Raw genomic sequence first — 12,272 nt, 5'->3', positions numbered from 1 at the left:
GTGTGCTGGCTTGTACCGTTGGTATGGCAACGACCACACACGCATTCCTGCTAAGTTGCTTGCGGTCTCTCAGGCCCCGAGCCCGGGTGGCCTCCCTGAGCACTATCTTCTGGTCCCCCAGGTCCTAAATCTCTCTTATCAGGAGGCATTCAGCCCGGTGCCCCACCCCCGCCCCCTCCTTCATCCTACCTGGGTTCACTGAGCCACGTGGCTAGGAGGGCCTGGGGATGCGGTGGGGACGCACCCCAACTCACTTAGTGTTGGAGCTGGGGGACAGCACGGCCAAGTAGGGGCGGCAGGCAACGCAGGGGATCCGAGCGGCGGGGTCTGGCGGGCAGCCCCGGTCCAGCAGCCTTTATAAGCTCGGGCCTCCTGACCCCCCTCCTCTTTGGGGGCTGGGAGGGGACAGGGCGGGACGCTGACAGCCTTGAGGGTGGAGAGCCTGCGACAAGCCCAGCTGCTGTCTGGACAAGTGGAGGACTCACTCCTAAAAGAGCGAGAAAAGTGAAGAAGGCGGCTTACCAAGCAGCGGCTGTCAAATTCCAATCACGCAGGCGTTCGTGCACGCTCTTCATCAAACCTCTTCCCTTGGGTGCGGAGCCTCAGTTTCCTCTTCCAGTACAGAGTGCCTCGTTATGGCAACGTCCACGTTGGCTTCCATGAAAGGTCAGGGAAAGTCAATGCCCAAGCCTTTTTCCTTTCTTTCTTTTTTTTTTTTTTTTGTTTGTTTTTTGTTTTGTTTTGTTTTTCGAGACAGGGTTTCTCTGTGTAGCCTTGGCTGTCCTGGACCCGCTTTGTAGACCAGGCTGGCCTCGAACTCACAGCAATCCACCTGCCTCTGCCTCCCTAGTGCTGGGATTATAGGCATGTGACACCACACCGGCTATTTTTCCTTTCTTTCTCTCAGAACCATCTCCCTGCTGGCTTTGTCATGGGGCCCCAATCTACCTGAGGATTTTAGGGCCTCGGGACCTTCCCCTCTTGAAGAAGCAGTCCTAACAAGTATTAAGCCAGGGGAACGCTACAGGGGTAGGCCAACTACAATCACCCCAGAGGGAGGTTTCTCCTTCCCGGGGGACTCTGAATTCCTTAGCGAAGCCTTGAGGCTGGCTTCTCCTTACAGTGCCCCACCCCCACCCCCCACCCCCACCCACCACCCCCGCAACCCATGCACTGCCCACACACTTCAAAGCACCAAAGTGGAATGTAGACAGCAGATGCCGGCTATCTTTTTGCCTCTGTGCAGGCAAAATAAAAAGGGGGAACTGACAGAGATATTTGCTGAGCATATACTTAACACTCAGCCAGCTCAGCTTGGTCCAGGACCTTCCTAGATTCAGAACTGAGCATGGAAATCCATGGCGGCGGCGTCTCAGGCAAACCAGAACGGCTAATCACCTGGATCTGGGTTTAGGCTCTTACAGTCTGTGAGGGTGGCTGGCTTAGGAATTCTCTCTGGCAGGAAACTGGAAGTTGAGACAATTCTGTGACTGTTCCTGGAGAATTTGGGGATAGTTCCTAAACAGTGTGAGGTGGGGTTGACAGCCCCAGGAGATGCCCAGACTCCTCTCTGGGGGACCAGTGTGCACGTCCTAAGATGTCAGTCCTTAGGACCCGATATAGTCACTCAGGTTATTTTCTCCTAAAACCATAAGGTAAAAATTTGGAGCGGGGGGGGGGGGAGGAGCAGCAGCGAGTTTTTGTTTTGTTTTGGGGTGTGTTGAGATAGGCTGATCTTGAATTCTCTATGCCACTAAGGATGGCCTTGAACTTGGGATCCTCCTGCCTCCCAGTGATGGCAAGTGGCCACCATCTCTCTTGGTCTATGTGGAACTGGGGATGGCACACACAGGGCCTTGTGCATGCTAGGCCAACACTCCACCATGGAAGCTACATCCCCAGCCTTAATGTAAGGCACTGTAAACATAAATGGGTCTAGTGCAAGTGCCGGGCATAGTCTCTGCTGTACCATTAGCAAGGAAGAAATGGCGTTATGGTTAAAGGCACACAAAGCTGAGCATGGTGGTACGCACCTTTAATCCAGTACTCGGGAGGCAGAGGCAGGTGGACCACTGTGAGTTCCAGGCCAGCCTGGTCTACAAATCGAATCTAGGACAGCCAAGGCTACACAGAGAAACCCTGTCTGGAAAAAACAAGAAAACAAAAAGCCAGCAAACAAAAAGCACACACTGCAAGTGAACGGAGCCTTGAGCTGAGAAAGTGTGGAGACCATCCAGAGGATTCCAGGCCTAGGTGGCCTTGAGTTCAAGTGAGTGGCCTTCCAGATTCTGACATAAGACATAAACCTGGGGTCTGGAACGATGGCTCAATGGTTAAGCACATAATACATTTAAGGGGGACTTTAAGAGTTCATTCCCAACCTGAAACCCCAGCTCCAGGGGATCCGACACCTCTGTCCTTGGTAGGCACCGTAGTCACATGCACACCCTCACAAAGGCACGTGCACATAATTAAAACGAGCCTTTTAAATCGTGAAGCATCTTGAAAAACAAAACAAACAAAAAAAACCCACAAAGGTTTGGCGTGGTGGCCCACATACTTAATCCCAGCACTAGGGAGGCAGAGGCAGGTGGATCTCCGTGAGTTCAAGGCCAGCCTAGTCTCTAGAGCGAGTCCAGTGCATCAAAGCATTGCCTTACATGCACCAGGCCCTGGGTTCAGTTCCTAGCACCTTCTAAAAAAAAGAGAGAGTGTGTCTTATCTTCTGTCTGCCCTTTCGCCCTCATCTCTTCCCGCCTCTTCCTCTCCTGCCATCTTCTTTTTTCAGAGAGAGTCCCTGTGCTGGCCAGTTGCTTGAGGGGGCCACCAGTGGCTCCTGACTCTATGTTCTCATCCTAAGCCCTTCGTCCTGCTTCTGCATCCCGGCCTTTCTGGTCCTTGAACATGTGCCTTTTTCTTGCTCAGGGCCTCCGCATCTGCTGTTCCCTCTGTCTAGAATGCTCTTCCACCTTCCTCAGGTTGGCTCTCGTCGTTCCATTTGCTGGTTAACTGGGATGTTTTTCAGCAAGCTTCCTTCCTGGCCTACTTAGCACTTGTTCTCAAGCACACAGCCCAGTTGATTTTGTTGTTGTTTTACTCTAAGAAAGGGTCTTGATATGCAACCTTGGCTGGCTTGGAACTCACTATTTTATATATAGGTATATAAATAAATTTTCTCTTTCTTTCTTTTTCTTTCTTTATTTCTTTTTTCTTTCTTTTTTGAGACAGGGTTTCACTGTAACCTTGGCTGTCCTGGATTCTCTTTGTCAACCAGGCTGGCCTGAAACTCACAGAAATCCACCTGCCTCTGACTCCCACGTGCTGGGATTACAGGCGTGCACCTCTGCGCCCAGCTCTTCCTTTTACCCTGGCCATAGCCTCCCTCCCTTCTCTCCTCCCAGACCCTTCCTCTCCCACAACCTCCCCTCAGCTCACTCCTCATCCACTTCTCCCTTTCTCTTCAGCAAAGGGCAAGCCTCCCAGGGCTTTCAACCAACCGTGGCATATCAAATTGCAGCAAGACTAGGCACCTCCCCAAGCACTGAGGCTGAAGGAGGTAACCCAAGAGGAGGAAAGGATCCCTAAAGCAGGCAGAAAAGTCCCAAATAGCCTCTGTTAGGAGTCCCGCAGGAAGACCAAGCGACACACTGTAACACACACGCAGAAGGCCTAGGTCAGGCCCATGCAGGCTCTCTGGTTGTTGGTTCAATCTCTGTGAGCCCCTATGAACCTGGATTGGTTGATTCTGTGGGTTTTCTTCTGGGGTCCCTGACCCCTCTGGCTTCTATAATCCTTCCTCCCCTCTTCCAATGGATTCCCCAAGCTCCGCTTGGTGTTTGGCTGTGGGTCTCTGCATCTGTTTCCATCAGTTGCTGGATGATGCTTCTCCCATGACAATTGGGCTAGGCACCAACCACGATTGTAGCACAATATCACTAGGAATCATTTTCTTTTTTCTTTTTTTTCTTTCTTTCTTTCTTTCTTTTTTTTTTTTGACAGGGTTTCTCTGTGTAGCCTTGGCTGTCTTGTACTCACTTTGTGGACCAGGCTGGCCTGAAACTCACAGCAATACACCTGCCTCTGCCTCCCAAATGCTGAGATTACACGCATGCGCCACCACACCTGGCTCTAGGAATTATTTTCTATTTTTCTATTTTTTGTTGGTTTTTTTTTTTTTCAAGACAGGGTTTCTCTGTGTAGCCTTGGCTATCCTGGACTCACTTTGTAGACCAGGCTGGCCTCGAACTCACAGTGATCCACCTGCTTCTGCCTCCCGAGTGCTGGGATTAAAGGCTTGCGCCACCGCCACCCAGTTTAGGAATCATTTTCTATAGTAGGTCTCTGAGCTATCCCAGCCTCTGGCTCCTGACCCCCTGACAGTGTCAGTGGTGGGCTCTCCCGGTCAGCCATTGGTTGGCCACTCCCACAATTTCTACGCTACCTTTTCCTCCCCAGCATATCTTATAGCCAGGGCAAATTGTAGGTGAAAGGTTTTGTGGCTGGGTTGGTGTCCCAGTCCCTCCACTGGAAGTCTTGCCTGGTTACAGGAGATGGCCAGGATTCTCCATTGCTAGAAATCACCCTCACAGATTCCTGGGATCTTCCATTGTACTGGGTTTCTAGCTTGTTCCAGAGATGGGCCCCCACCATCCCACCCCACCCCATTCCATCTGTTCCTGTACCCACCCCCGACTTAGATCTTCTTCCCAGGCACCCCACTCTGTCCACCTTCAATGTCTATTCTATTTCATTTTCACAGGGAGATCCATGTGTCCCTTGAGCCTTGCTTGTTACTTAGCTTCTCTGAGTCTGTAGACTGTAGCATGGTTATCCTTTTCTTTACAGGTAATATCTGTTTGTAAAAAAAAAAAAGCCGGGTGTGGTGGCGCACACCTTTAATCCCAGCACTCGGGAGGCAGAGGCAGGTGGATTGCTGTGAGTTCGAGGCCAGCCTGGTCTACAAAGTGAGTTCAGGATAGCCAAGGCTACACAGAGAAACCCTGTCTCAAACAACAACAACAACAACAACAACAACAAAAAGTACATGCCATATTTGTCTTTCTGGGTCTGGGTTACCTCACTCAGGATGATTTTTTCCCCCTAGTTCCATCCATTGCCTGAAAATTTCACAACGTCATTGTTTTTAACAGCTGAGTTATACTCCATTGTGTGAATATACCACTTTAAAAAAAATCCATTCTTCAGTTGGGAGACATACAGGCTGGAACTCACTATTTAACCCAGGCACAGGTGTGACCTGGCAGGGTAGGAGAAGGTCCTGTCACCTTGCCCTGACTCCAGGGTCTTGGAGGCCCAGGCTCCCTTTTCAATTGTGCGGACTTTCGCTTTCCCTCAGTGTATTGTGGTCTCGCTGACAACGACAGAGGGCAGCCCAGGGAGGACTTTGGCAATCTCCCTGAGTGTCACAACTTGCCTTGCACGATGAAGGGTAAGCCCCTGCCAAAACCCTTCACGTTTGCCCAATGGCTCTGAGGAAACTGGAGACCTCCGGGAACTCAAAGGGGATGCTCCGTGCATGGCCAGCCAGCCATGTCACTAACACCAGGCTAGCCCATTAGTCAAGTGCATGTCAGCCAGTCTCTCTGGGAAAGGGCAGGAGGGAACATATTTTAGGCTATGCTCAGCTCTACCGCCCCCCAGGGCCATGGCAGAGGTTACACTGTTCTAGAGGAAATATCAAAATCTGACCCTGAGCCTCAGTTTCCACATCTGCAAAATGTGCGTGACTAAGTGGCAGTGAGGGCTTAATGGGATAAAGTCTACAAAGTGTGAAAACTAGCATATGTATGCCAAAGGACTGCGTAAATAGAGCTGATATTGCTAATTACTTGCTTGACAGACTGCCCTGAAAATGTGAATTCACACTTATACAGCTTTCACGCGGTCTGCATCGTTGCTTCCAAAGAGGTTAGGAGTTAGCTCAAGACAGTCTGACCCACAGCCAGTGTCCCACTGTCCACCTTCTCTCTCCCTCTGTCTGTCTGTCTGTCTGTCTGTCTGTCTGTCTCTCTCTCTCTCTCTCTCTCTCTCTCTCTCTCTCTCTCAGAGTTTCTCTGTGTAACATCCCTGGCTGTCCTGGAATCCACTTTGTATACCAGGTTAGCCTCGAACTTACAGAGACTTACCGACCTCTGTCTCCCAAGTGCTAAAATTAAAGGCATGTATGGCTGCCATTGCTGCCACCTGCTCTTTCTACTTCTTCTTTTGAGACAAGGTCTCACTAACTTTTCTAGGCCAACCTTGCACTCATGTTGGAATCTAACCAGTTCTTGAGTTCATGATCCCCCTGCCTCAGCCTTCCCAGTAGCTAGGATGACTGGAAAGTGCCCTCCTGTCCATTTTACTGCCTGTCGGCTAAAGAGATTGAGCAACTGAGAGTACAACTGGGGGAATTAGCTGGTCCAAGCAAATAAACACAAGCTCCACCGGCCACGGGATGCCACGCTGGATTTCTGCCCAAGATGTCAGCTTGTAGCGCCTTTGCCTGCCGCCCTCCTCTCTTCATCTCCAGCTGTGTTTTCTTTGGATCCCAGCCCAGCTTGGGGAAGCTGAATCAGCCATCTCCTCTCCTGCCCATCCCCCCACTCAGTGACCACCCAAGTTGCTCCTCAGGAAACCACAACACCTCCAGTGCCCCATCCACAGAGTTCATGTGGCCTGTGTGGGTCATCATAGGCCAGCCTGGGATCACGTGACAGGAGACCCGAGGTGGGACACACGGAAAACGGGCAGCTGTCTGGCCATAAAGACCATGATTTACATCTGTTTCCAGAATGCAGCGGACAAAACAGTCCCCGTGAGCCTGGACAGTCGCCAAATGGGGAAAAGGGAAAGGCAGGGCTGGGTTTTTCTGAGTTCAGAACTGTTGACTGTCTCTCCGAGGCTATCAAGGCTTGAGGCCGATGTTCTCTGTTCCTCTTTTCTTCCTTCCCATTTCCTCCTTGTAAACCAGTTTCTGTTTCTGGGGGAAGAGCCATCTGCCCGATCCCTGGAGGCCTTTCCAGGTTTGAAACTTGAGGGTTTGAAAGTTTCTTTCATGGTGCCATTTCCTCACATCCTTCCTACCCAGGGTCATCTTACTGGCTGACCTGGGCCTTTCCATCTTGATCCCGTTGTTAGCCTTGAGCAGCCTCTTTTTTCTTTTCTTTTCTTTCTTTCTTTTTTTCTTTTTTCTTTTTTTTTCCGAGACAGAGTCTCTGTGTTAGCCTTGGCTGTCCTAAACTCACTTTGTAGACCAGGCTGCCCTCAATCTGCCTGCCTCTGCCTCCCGTGTGCTAAGGCGTGCGCCACCATGCCCGGCTTAGTTTACTGTTTTAGTTTCCTGTTTTCTTATGGTGGTCCTGGGCCTGCCTAGTCTGTACTCCACACTTTTTTTTTCAATTATTATTATTTATTTATTGTATATGAGTACTTTATCTGCAGAAGAGGGCACCAGATCACATTATAGATGGTTGTGAGCCACCATGTGGTTGCTGGGAATTGAACTCAGGACCTCTGGAAGAGCAGGCAGTGCTCTTAACCACTGAGCCATCTCTCCAGCCCCTGTACTCCACACTTTTATCCCCAGCTTTTCTTCCTCTCCTCCTTGCTTGCTTGCTCACTATGTGTATGAGTGTTTTGCCTGCATGTATATAATGTGTACCTGGGGTCCAAGGAGGTCAGAAGAGGGCATCGAGTTAACCACAGTTGTGAGCTGTCATGTCGGGGCTGGGAATTGAACCCGGATCCTCTGAGAGAGAAGTGGGTGCTCTTAACCACTGAGCCATCTCTCCAACCCTATATATGTTTATTTTTGAAGCAGGATCTCTCTACATAGCTATGGGTAACCTGATACTTGTTATGTAGACCAGGCTGGTTTCAAACTCACAGAGATCTGTGATAGCCTGTCTCAGCTGCTGAGACTAAAGGTGTGGGCCATGACACTGCTGAGGCTCTTGTTTCTCTTTTGTCTGTCTGTCTGTCTGTCTGTCTGTCTGTCTGTCTCTCTCTCTCTCTCTCTCTCTCTCTCTCTCTGTGTGTGTGTGTGTGTGTGTGTGTGGTAAGATAGATAGATAGATGATAGATAGATAGATAGATAGATAGATAGATAGATAGATAGATAGATCGTATGTACATGTGGAAGCCGGGGATCAACTTCAGGTTTCCTTGTATCAGCTACCAGTGACCTTGGTTTTTCTGTTTGTCTCTTTCAAAGACAAGCTCTTTCACTTGGCTAGGATCTCATAAGCTGCTGTCTAGACAGTGATGGAGCCTCAAGATTTCTGCAGTCTCCACTTCCCCAGCACTAGCATTTCTTGTGACTGCACCCGGCCAGTGTTTTCAAAGGTGCTCTGGGGTCCAGCCTGAGGTCCTCATGTTTTCACAGCAGGCTCTTTAGGAGTTGAGCTGTCTTCCAGGCCTCCTCTCCCCTTCCTGTTCCGCCTTCCTTTCCCATTTCTCTGCCTCTTTCACAGGCTTGACACTGACTCACAGGGGCCCCCGCCCTCCCTGGTCCTAGGTCTTCTGACACTCTGCTTCATTACACTGTCTGGCTCAAACTGTTAGAAGGAGAAGGGCATCTGTTTCACCAGCTACAGGGGGGACAAAGGGAAGGACTTCCTCTTTAGTCGGGCTACCATCACCAGCCTACGCTTGATGGCTTTTTCCAGGGCCTTCCTGGAGCTTACAAACAAAACAAAACAAAAAAGTGCCAGGCAGTGGTGGTACACGCCTTTAATCCCAGCACTTGGGAGGCAGAGGCAGGAGGATCACTGTAAGTTTGAGGCCAGCCTGGTCTACTGGTCTACAAAGCGAGTCCAGGACAGCCTAGGCTACACAGAGAAACCCTGTCTCAGAGAGAGAAAGGGGGAGAGAGAGAGAGAGAGAGAGAGAGAGAGAGAGAGAGAGAGGAAGAAGAAGAAGAAGAAGAAGAGGAGGAGGAGGAGGAGGAGGAGGAGGAGGAGGAGGAGGAGGAGGAGAAAAGAGAAGAAAAGAGAGGCTGAGAATGGTAGCAAATGCCTAAAATGCCTAGAGTCCCAGGAAAGTGGAGGCAAGAGGCTCAGTAGTTCGTGATCATCTTGATAACATAGTAAGTTTGAGGCCAGCCTGGATTTTCTTTCTTTCTTTCTTTCTTTCTTTCTTTCTTTCTTTCTTTCTTTCTTTTTTTCTTTGTTTTTTTTTTTTTTTCAAAACCAGGTTTCTCTGGGTAGCCCTGGCCATCTTGGAACTCGATCTATAGACCATACTCAGAGATCCACTTGCCTCTGCCTCCCCAGTACTGAAATTAAAGGCATGTGTCACCATGCTTGGCTAAGCCTGAGCTTTTTCAATTGCTTTCATTAAAAAATTAAAACAGCCCCACGGCGGTGGTGCATGCCTTTAATTGCATCACTCAGGAGGCAGAGGCAGACCAACCTGGACTACAGAGTGAGTTCCAAGACAGTCAGGGCTACACAGAGAAACCTGTCTCAAAAAGCCAAAAAACAAAAAATAATTAAATAACGTAAAAATTAAAACAGAGCCCTCGTCTCAAAAAAAAAACAAACCAAAATATAAAAATAAATAAAGTAAAAATTTAAAAAAAAGCCAGGTGGTGGTGGCGCACATCTTTAATGCCAGGACTCAGGAGATAGAGACAGCTACAGAGTCCCAGGACAGCTAGGACTACACAAAGAAATCCTGTGAAGCAAACAAACAAACAAAAATTAAAACAAATAAACAAAGTGCAAGGGAAAGGAGGAGGAAAATAAGAATGCTAGGCACGGTACCTGCCTATAATCCCTGTATTTGGGAGGCAGAGGTGGAGTTCTATGAGTTTAGGGTCAGCCTGGTCCATGGACTGAGTTCCATAACAACTAAGGCTACACAGAGAACCCCTATCTTGAAGGGGAAAGAAAGTAAGGAGGAGGAGGAAGAGGAAGAGGAGGAGGAGGGAGAGGAGGAGGAAGAAGAAGAAGGAAAAGAAGAAAGAAAAGAAGAAAGAAAGAAAGAGAAAGAAAGAAAGAAAGAAAATTCAAAGCCAGCCTGACTCAAAACAAAGGGTGAGGGGGGTAGAAACCACAGCATTTTTTTCACCCTTCTCAAACCCTCTATGGGTCCCCCATCCCACACACTACTAAATCAAGATCCCTGCTCTAAGTGCCCTAGCTCTTGCCTGCCTCCTCCTGTAATTCCATCAATCTGCCACTATTTGGACCACACAAGCAGGATCAGCCTCAGGCTTTTCGTGACTTTCCCTGCCATATAGAACTCTGCTCTCACAAATCATCCCTGAGAGAGCCCCCTCCACACACCGGCTATCTTGCTTAGTTTCTTTTCCTTTTTTTTTTTTTCCCTTGCTTTTTGTTTTTGAGATGGTCTCACTTAACCTAGGCCGCCCTTGAACTCCCTCGGTTTCTGGAGATGACTTTGAACTTCCATCCCTCCTGCCCCCACCCTCCGGACAACTAGGATCACCGGTGTGTGCCGCCATACCAGCGCCATCACACTAAATTGTTTTCTTGGTTCTTTACTGCCTGTGTCTTCTCACCTCAGGGCTAGGCAAGAAGCCTGAAACTGACGTTGACACTGACTCCATAAACATTTGTTGAATTCAAGGATGGGTGGATGTCACCATCTGTGACCCCTCAAAGGGAGGAGATTCAGGGTTGGCTTTGTGGGCCCTGGCCTAATTCCCTGCTGAGCCTCTAAGCTCTTTTCTGTATCCTGCTGGCACCGTCCATCACCCGAATTTCTCTGGGGTTATGTGGAGCTGGTCTGCAGCCAGGACTGTCATACTTTCCTAAGCTCTTCTGAGGCCCTGCAGATCCCTATGGTCCTGGGAGTTACCCCTTTGGGATCTCAATTATTTGTGCAGAAATGTGGCCTTTTTTTGGGGGGGGGGGTTTGGTTTTGGTTTTTGGTTTTTCAAGACAGGATTTCTCTGTGTAGCCTTAGCCTTGGCTGTCCTGGATGTACTTTGTAGACCAGGTTGGCCTCGAACTCACAGAGATCTGCCTGCCTCTGACTCCCAGGATGTAGAGATTACAGGGGTGTGCCATGGCACCCAGCTATTTTGAGAGGCTCTTAGTAACTCAGAAGGCCTTGAACTCGTCTTGTTGCCCAGGACGTCCTTAACTTCCGATTCTCCTGCCCCCCTCACTGGAGTGATTACAGGCATTCAACTGACTAGAGCTCTTATGGTGGGCTGCTTCCAAGAACAGCTCTGCAGTTGCCTGGAACCAGAGGTGTATTCACTATACAGAGACACTTACTCCTAAGCATTGTTCAGCAACCAAGGTAAATGTACACTCAAACAAACATGTTTGCGTGTCCATTCCTAGCGGCAGTAATTTTTCCTAAGTGGGGAAGCTGGGTGTGGTGGTGCAAGCCTGTGATCCCAGCACTTGGGAGGCAGAGGTAGGAGGACTTAATGTTGGCCTGGTCTACCTGAGGCATTCAAGGGCAACCAGGGCTATACAGCAAGATCCTGTCTCAAAGAAAGAGAGCCGAGGGGGAAGGAAATGGGAAAACATGGTAGCTATCTTTTTTTGGGTTTTGTTGTTGTTGTTGTTGTTTTTGTTTTTTGAGACAAGGTTTCTTTATGTAGCCTTGGCTGTCCTGGACTCGCTTTGTAGACCAGGCTGGCCTCGAACTCACACCGATCTGCCTGCCTCTGCCTCCCAAGTGCTGGGATTAAAGGCGTGCGCCACCACGCCCGGCCATGGTAGCTACCTTATATAGGGTTTCTGTTGCTGAGATGAAACACCGTGACCAAAAAAAAACAAGTTGGGGAGGAAAGGGTTTATTTGACTTATACCTTCCATATCACCTTCCGTCATCAAAGGAAGTCAGGACAGGAACTCAAACAGGAGGCAGGAGCTGATGCAGAGGCCATGGAGGGGTGCTGCTTGCTGGCTTGCTCCTCATGGCTTGCTCGCCCTGCTTTCTTATAGAACCCAGGAGCCTCAGCCCTAGGTGGCCCCACCCACCATTGGTTGGGCCCTCCCACATTAATCACTAATTAAGAAAATGTTCTACAGGATCTTGTTTGTTTTTCTCCAGACAGGGTTTCTCTGTGTAATATCCCTGTTTGTCCTAGAACTCACTTTGTAGACCAGACTGGCCTTGAACTCACAGATCTGCCTCCCTCTGTCTGTCAAATGCTAGGACTAAGGGTGTGTGCCACCACTTGTCTGCCTCCCAACAGGATTTTATGGAGGCATTTTCTCACGTGAGGGCTTTATTCAAGTTTACACAAAACTAGCCAGCACAGCAGTATACTCCTGGCATTT

The sequence above is a fragment of the Acomys minous genome (assembly GCF_964271855.1).
Source record: "Acomys minous genome assembly, chromosome: 3".
Lineage (NCBI taxonomy): Eukaryota > Metazoa > Chordata > Mammalia > Rodentia > Muridae > Acomys > Acomys minous.
The sequence above is the reverse complement of the archived record's forward strand: the minus strand, read 5'-3'. Positions refer to the sequence as shown.